Source organism: Trachypithecus francoisi, unplaced genomic scaffold, assembly GCF_009764315.1.
Source record: "Trachypithecus francoisi isolate TF-2019V2 unplaced genomic scaffold, Tfra_2.0 Lachesis_group1, whole genome shotgun sequence".
In the NCBI taxonomy this organism is placed as follows: domain Eukaryota; kingdom Metazoa; phylum Chordata; class Mammalia; order Primates; family Cercopithecidae; genus Trachypithecus; species Trachypithecus francoisi.
The window spans coordinates 90,524,780-90,533,438 of NW_022681454.1; the positions used below are offsets into that span (position 1 = coordinate 90,524,780).

Below are 8,659 nucleotides of genomic sequence, written 5' to 3' on the forward strand. Positions count from 1 at the left end.
TGCCATTTACATATCTATATAATAAGAATTTCCATGTGCCTTGCACTTTATTAGATACAGGAAAAATGATATAGTCAGAGAAGACACACGATTAATGTGAAATATGTGTAATGACTGATTAATAAATTCTGTTTTTGGTAGGCTTGGGAAGTCAATAGGAAGGCTTGGGAATAGAAATTCTTCACAGGTTGTTTAAAAAAAAAAAAAAATATATATATATATATATAGAAAACAGTACACAAACATACAATGAAATCACCTTGGTCACTTGTGCTTACATTTGCCAATTTAAGCACAGCCAGAATGTTATTCTGACACCATGTAAATTTGTCATTGAACAATGCATATATTGTATAACCTTTGCCTTCTTCAAAGGAATGTCTGTATACCTTTGATATTTCAAATGTCAAGAGTTCACCTTTCAGGTTTTCTTATAAAACTTTCACATTGAATGTTTATGATGCTTTTTTTCTTGCCATTTTTATATTCAACTAGAAGGGAATATTTTGAAATTTAAAAAATATGTATGTGCGTATGATACTAAATTGTAAATAGATTTATTGCTATTTACATATCTATATAATAAGAATTTCCATGTGCCTTGCACTTTATTAGATACAGGAAAAATGATATAGTCAGAGAAGACACACGATTAATGTGAAATATGTGTAATGACTGATTAATAAATCCTGTTTTTGGTATTTGTCAGGGTTAAGCTATAGTATTCCATTCTAGCTAGCTTAAGAAAGAGGGAATTTGTTTAAGGGTATTTAATGATATTAATAGAATGTTTCATACCCTACTATGGATATATTGATATGAATTATTGTTGAGCATTAAAAAGGCTCAATAAATCAGTAGGAGGGGAGGGGGACTGAAGACTGAAGAAGAGATATAGGTTAAGTTTCAGGAACAACTATCCAAATCATACCAAGGAACCAGTACACTAAGAAACTTTCTGTTAACATCATAAACTTGTATGTTCTAGAACTACACTTACACTGTCACAATCAATTAAACTGCCCAAATAAAAACCCATTATAATTAGGAAATCACACGCCTATAGACAATGAGGACACCATCATGATAAACATCAATTACAGCTTCTGCTCTTATCTCTGGAACCACACTGTACTACTAGAAGCTGCACCAGCAAAATCGTTGTTTGGATCCTGTCTCTGCACTCATGGAGCCAGATATTGAACTATGGAGAAACTGTTGATTTCATTTCACCAAAAGCAAGTGCCTTAATGCCCACCTTTCCCAGGTGAATAGCAAAAGAAGCTGCCATATGGCCTCCATCTCACTTATGTATTCCAGTATTTTGTGTGCACATATGATCAGCCAAACCTAAATCATATCTGGAAACCTGAATCTGAATGAGTTTGGAAAACGCAATTTCTTTTTTTTTTTTTTAAGGTGTGCACTTTTATTCAACTGGTCTCAAGTCAGTGTACAGGTAAGCCCTGGCTGCCTCCACCCACTCCCAGGGAGACCAAAAGCCTTCAGACATCTCAAGTTGGGGGACAAAAAAGCGGGGCACGAAGGCTCATCATTCAAAATAAAACAAAATAAAAAAGTATTAAGGCGAAGATTAAAAAAATTTTGCATTACATAATTTACACGAAAGCAATGCTATCACCTCCCCTGTGTGGACTCGGGAGAGGACTGGGCCATTCTCCTTAGAGAGAAGTGGGGTTGCTTTTAGGAGGGCGAGGGACTTCCTGTAACAATGCATCTCATATTTGGAATGACTATTAAAAAAAAGAACAATGTACAATCAAAGTCCTCGGCCACATTGTAGAACTTTGGGGGATGCTCGCTCCAACCGACTGCTGTCACCTTCACCGTTCCAGTTTTTAAATCCTCATTCAAGCCAAAAAAAAAAAAAAAAACAAACAAACCAAAACGAAAAAAACAAATAAAGCCATGCCAATCTCATCTTGTTTTCTGCTCAAGTTAGGTTTTGTCAAAAAAGGGTGTAACGCAACTAAGTCACAGTCCGCCTAGAAGCATTTGTGGTGGACGATGGAGGGGCCATACTCGTCATACTCCTGCTTGCCGATCCACATCTGCTGGAAGGTGGACAGCGAGGCCAGGATGGAGCCGCCTATCCACACAGAGTACTTGCGCTCAGGAGGAGCAATGATCTTGATCTTCATCGTGCTGGGCGCCAGGGCAGTAATCTCCTTCTGCATCCTGTCAGCAATGCCAGGGTACATGGTGGTGCCACCAGACAGCACTGTGTTGGCATACAGGTCTTTACGGGTGTCCACGTCACACTTCATGATGGAGTTGAAGGTAGTTTCATGGATGCCACAGGACTCCATGCCCAGAAAGGAAGGCTGGAAGAGAGCCTCAGGGCAGCGGAACCGCTCGTTGCCAATGGTGATGACCTGGCCATCGGGCAGCTCGTAGCTCTTCTCCAGGGAGGAGCTGGAAGCCGCCGTGGCCATCTCCTGCTCGAAGTCCAGGGCGACATAGCACAGCTTCTCCTTGATGTCACGCACGATTTCTCTTTCGGCTGTAGTTGTGAAGCTGTAGCCCCTCTCAGTCAGGATCTTCATGAGGTAGTCTGTCAGGTCACGACCAGCCAAGTCAAGACGCAGGATGGCATGAGGCAGGGCATAACCTTCATAGATGGGCACAGTGTGGGTGACACCATCACCAGAATCCATCACAATACCAGTGGTACGACCAGAGGCATACAGGGACAGCACAGCCTGGATAGCCACATACATGGCTGGGGTGTTGAAGGTCTCAAACATGATCTGTGTCATCTTTTCTCGGTTGGCCTTGGGGTTCGGTGGGCCTCGGTCAGCAGCACGGGGTGCTCCTCAGGAGCCACACGCAGCTCATTGTAGAAGGTGTGGTGCCAGATCTTCTCCATGTCCTCCCAGTTGGTGACGATGCCGTGCTCGATGGGGTACTTCAGGGTGAGGATGCCTCTCTTGCTCTGGGCCTCGTCGCCCACATATGAATCCTTCTGACCCATGCCCACCATCACGCCCTGGTGCCTGGGGCGCCCCACGATGGAGGCGAAGACGGCCCAGGGGGCATCGTCACCGCGAAGCTGACCTTGCACATGCCGGAGCCGTTGTCTACAATGAGTGCGGCGATATCATCATCCATGGTGAGCTGGCGGCGGGTGTGAACCGGCGGCAGAGCGGCGAAGGCGAGGCTCTGTGCTCGCTGGGCGGACGTGGTCTAGGTGGTGGAAAATGCAATTTCTATGTATCTAGTCTCTCTTACAGGAAGACAAACTAAAGGTGAGTAGAATAGATATCACATTAACTACACAAAACATATATTTATGATGTTAAATAATGTATTATATGGAATAATGTCTTTGTCATTTAGGTGCTATTGTATTTCAAATCTGTATTCTAACGTATTTTGCTTTTCCAGGCGTTCAGCCTTTGTTTCTGTATCAGAAATTTTTTAGCTGTAAAGAAAGAAAATACCATATTAAAAGTAATGTAAATAATGTGGTTAAGCATTACCTGACAGAAAAAAAGATGCTCAGAGCAATAGCAGTTTCAATGTTGGCAAAGTAATTCAAATATGTTATCAAAAACCAGAGGTCTTTCTTAATCTAAGAGTGTTGACTTTGATTCTCAAATTTGACCCTCATAACTTGAAAATCCAAGACTTGTGTTGACATAGGGTTGTTGCAAAGGCAGAAAGTTGAAGGCATCCGTGATGGTTCATACTGAAAGTAAACTTGATTGGATTGAAGGATACAAAGTATTGCTCCTGGGTGTGTCTATGAGGGTGTTGCTAAAGGAAATTGACTTTTGAGTCAGTGGGCTGGGAAAGAGAGACCCACTCTTAATCCGGATGGAGCACAAGCTAATCAGCTGCCAGCAGTCTACCTCTTTCTCCTGTGCCAGATGCTTCCTGCTCTTGAATATCGGACTGTCAGTTCTTCAGTTTTGGAACTCAGACTGACTCTCCTTGTTCCTCAGCCTGTAGATGACCTACTGTGGGACCTTGTGATTGTGTGAGTTAATACTTAAAAACTCATACACACACACACACACACACACACACACACACATATATATATTCCCTTAGTGTTTACCCTCTACAGAACCCCAACTAATACAGATTTTGGTATGAGGAGTGGTTCTTGAGGAACAGAATATTAAGAATGAAGTTCTTGAGTTGGTTTTTGGGGTTTCTGGAGTTGGCTGTTTAATATGATTAGACCCCAAAATACTAAGGACCCTACTTCTAATAGCATGGAAAGCACTGACAGTTCTTGGTGTGAATTGTTTAGAGAGTTATGCAAGATAAATGCATTTGATACTCCTGAATCATCACTTGTGAGAGGCGAGGAGTTTAGCCTCTCTGTCCACAATAGCTTTGATCATAGGTGGAGAAACAAGGAACATAATGAAGCTGGCTGGTTTCTCCTAAGTTCAGTGGATAAAGTGATGAAAGAAAATTATGAACTCAGGGATTCTATCTGCTGGCTTCAGAAGCAGATACTCAGCCTCAAATCTGTTAAGATTGCCCTGAATGAGAGTCTTATCTTCTGTAGAGAAAGAGCTGAAATTGTGGGAAAATAGACACAGCTCTTATGTGAGTGGCTGACCTGTAATGAAAGGTGCATGCACAGCCCCACCAGGTGTCTACTGTAAAAGTGAGGGCATTGACTGGAAAAGAATGGGACCCTGCATCTTGGAATGGGGACATGTGGGAGGACCCTGATGAAGCTGGGGACACTGAGCTTGTAAACTCTGATTAACCTTTTTTACCAGCAGAAACAGTGTCTACATCACCAGTAGGGGCAACATCCCCTCCCTGACCCATGCTGCCATCATCTTTTCCACCTTTTTCTGAAGAGAGAAATCCTGTGCTGCCTGAAGCGACAGTGATGGCCTTCCCTGAGGCAGTTGCCAGGCAAGATAATGTTGATTCTCCTCAGAAGCCATCCCCAATATCCCTGTTTGCTTCTAGACCTATGACTAGACTGAAGTCCCAGGCGGCCCCTAGAGGTACAATTGAGAGTGTGGTCCATAAGGAGGTTCACTACACTCAAAAAGAACTGCTTGAGTTTTCTAATTTATATAAACAGAAATCTGGAGAGCAGACATGGAAATAGATATTAAGGGTGTGGGATAATGGTGGAAGGAACATAGTGTTGGATCAGGCTGAATTTATATTGATTTGGGCCCAATGAATAGGGACTCTGCATTTAATGTTTCAACTTGGGGAGTTAAAATAGATTCTAATAGTTTATTTGTTTGGCTAGCTGAAATATGGATTAAAAGATGACCCATTATGAGCAAGCTGGAAACGCCTGATCTTTCTCGGTTTAATTTCGAGGAAAGGATCCAGAGGCTTAGGGAGACTTGGATGGTGGAGTGGATTAGTCACTTTAGACCTACTCATCCCAGCTGGGAGGGTCCAGAAGGTATACCCTTGACCAATGCCTCGGGAAATAGATTTGTGAGAGCAGCACCTGCATCTTTGAAGATCCCTGTAATTGTTCTTCACTGTTTGTCAGATCTGATGGTGGAAATTGCAGTCACTCAACTACAAAATTTAAATACAATGAGAATAATTGGGTCCTGAGGTGGCAGGGGCGAAGTGGCAGCACTCAATTGTCAAAGCCAAGATGGGCGTAGCTACTGTAATGGACAGCAAAGGCAAAGTGGCAATCAGAATAATCTGACTCATGTAGATGTGTAGAGCTAATTGGTTCTACACGTCTTTGGCTAATTTGCTACAGTGTTCCTAGAAGTGAAATTGATAGGAAGCCTACTGGATTTCTACTTTATTTATGCAAGAAGAAAACTTCTAGGAATGGACAGAAGACTAATTTAAATTAAAAAAACAGAGAATCATCGCCCCTCAATCAATTTCCAGACTTGAGCCAGTTTAGAGACCCAGAACCCCTTGAATGAAGGGGAGGCTGGGTCCCCTTGAGGAAGGACCCCACTACATTACTGACAATTTATGCAGTGAATCTTTCTCCCATCCTTCCCCAAGAAGATCTCTGGCCTTTCACTGGGGTAATGGTGCACTGGGGAAAGGGAAATCATCAGACATTTTGGGGACTACTGGACACTGGCTCTGAGCTCACATTTATTTCAAGGGACCCAAAAAGTCACCGTGATCCTCTAGTTAAAGTAGGAGCTTAGGGAAGTCAGGTAATTTATGGATTTTCAGCTCACGCCTGACTTACAGTGGGTCCAGTGGGTCTCCAGACTCATCCTGTGGTCGTTTCCCCAGTGCCAGAATGCATAATTGGCACAGACATACTTAGCAGCTGGCAGAACTCTCACATTAGCTCCCTAACTGGTAGGGTGAGGGCCATTATGGTTGGAAGGGCCAAATGAAAGTCATTAGAGCTGCCTCTACCTAGAAAAATAGTAAATCAAAAACAATATTGCATCCATGGAGGAACTGAGGAGATTAGTGCCACCATCAAGGACTTGAAAGACACAGGAGTGGTAATTCCCACCATACCACTGTTCAGTGCTACCATTTGGCCTGTGCAGATGAGAGATGGATCTTGGAGAATGACAGTGGATTATCATAAGCTTAATTAAGTGGTGACTCCAATTACAGCTGCTGGACCAGATGTTTCATTGCTTGAGCAAACTAACACATCTCTCGATACTTGTGCAGCCGTTAACTTGGCAAATGCCTTTTTCTCCATTACTGTCCATAAGGCCCACCAGAAGCAATTTGTCTTCAACTGGAAAGTCCAGCATTACACCTTTTCTATCCTACCTCAAGGGTATATCAACTCTCCGGCTTTGTGTCATAATCTTATTCAGAGACAACTTGATCTCTTTTCACTTCTGCAAGATATTACATTGGTCCATTACATTGATGACATTATGCTGATTGGATTCAGTAAGAAGTAGCAAACACACTGGACTTATTGATGAGACATTTGCATGCCAGAGAATGAGATATATATCCAACTAAAATTCAGAGCCCTTCTACCTCAGTAAAATTTCTAGTGGTCCAGTGGTTTGGGGCCTGTCAAGATATTCCTTCTAAGGTAAAAGATAAGTTGCTACATTTGGTCCCTCCTACAACCAAGAAAGAGGCACAACACCTAGTGGGCTTATTTGGATTTTGGAGGCAACACATTCCTCATTTGGGTGCGTTACTCTGGCCCATTTATCCAGTGACCCAAAAGTCTGCCAGTTTTGAGTGGGGTCCAGAACAGCAGAAGGCTCTGTGCAAGCTGCTCTGCCACTTGGACCACATGATCGGCAGATCCAATGGTGCTTGAGATGTCAGTAGCAGATACGGAAGCTGTTTGGAGTCTTTGGCAGGCTCCCATAAGTGAATCACAGTGGAGGCCACTAGGATTTTGGAGCGAGGCCCTGCCATCTTCTGTAGATAACTATTCTCCCTTTGACAGACAGCTCTTGTTCTGTTATTGGGCTTTGGTGGAAACTGAACGTTTGACTATGGGTCATAAAGTCACCATGTGACTTGAACTGCCTATCATGAACTGGGTGCTTTCTGACTCATCTAGCCATAAAGTGGGTCGTGCACAGCAGCATTCCATCGTCAAATGGAAGTGGTATATACATGATCAGGCTCAAGTAGGTCCTGAAGGCACAAGTAAGTTACATGAGGAAGTGGCTCAAGTGCCCATGGCCTCCACTCTGGCCATGCTGCCTTCTCCCCTAGCCTGCGCCATGGCATCATGGGGAGTTTCTTATGATCAGTTGACAGAGAAAGAGAAGACTATGGCCTGGATCACAGATGGTTCTGCACTATATGCAGGCACCACCTGAAAGTGGACAGCTGCAGCACTACAGCCCCTTTCTAGGACATCTCTGAAGGACACTAGTGAAGGGAAATCTTCCCAGTTGTCAGAACTTCAAGCAGTGTACCAGGTTGTGCACTTTGCATGGAAAGAGAAATGGCCAGATGTGCAATTATATACTGATTAATGAGCTGTAGCCAATAGTTTAGCTGGATGACAAGGAACTTGGAAGAAGCATGATTGGAAAATTGGTGACAAAGAAATTTGGGAAAGAGGTATGTGAATGGACCTCTCTGAGTGGTCAAAAACTGTGAAGATATTTGTATCACATGTGAGTGCTCACCAACGAGTTATGTGAGCAGAGGAGGATTTTAATAATCAAGTGGATAGGATGACCTGTTCTGTGGACACCACACAGCCTCTTCTCCCAGCCACCTTTGTCATTGCCCAATGGGTCCATGAACAAAGTGGCGGCCATGGTGGCAGGGGTGGAGGTTACTCATGGGCTCTGCAACATGGACTTCCACTCACCAACGCTGACCTGGCTATGACCACTAATGAATGTCCAAATTTCCAGCAGCAGAGCCCAACACTGAGCCCTTGATATGGTACCATTCCTTGACTTGATCAGCCAACTAACTGGCGGCAGGTTGATTATATTAGACCTCTTTCATCATGGAAAGGGCAGAGGTTTTTATTCACTGGCATAGACACTATTCCAGATACAGGTTTGCCTATTTTGCGCACAATGCTTCTGCCAAGACTACCATCCATGAACTCATGGAATGCCTTGTCCACATGTTGGTATTCCACACAGAATGGCCTCTGACCAAGGCACACACTTTACAGCTAAAGAAGTGTGGAAGTGGGCTCATGCTCATGGAATTCACTAGTCTTACCATGTTTCCCATC

The 8,659-nt window shown here is 43.5% G+C and overlaps 1 pseudogene across 1 annotated transcript; it reads right to left on the reverse strand.

The window, feature by feature from the left end:
• Window positions 1-1,402: 1,402 nt before the first annotated feature.
• Window positions 1,403-3,147, reverse strand: LOC117085681 (annotated as a pseudogene). The gene has a single exon (XR_004438050.1). The product of XR_004438050.1 is annotated as an actin, cytoplasmic 1-like (transcript).
• Window positions 3,148-8,659: the final 5,512 nt, after the last annotated feature.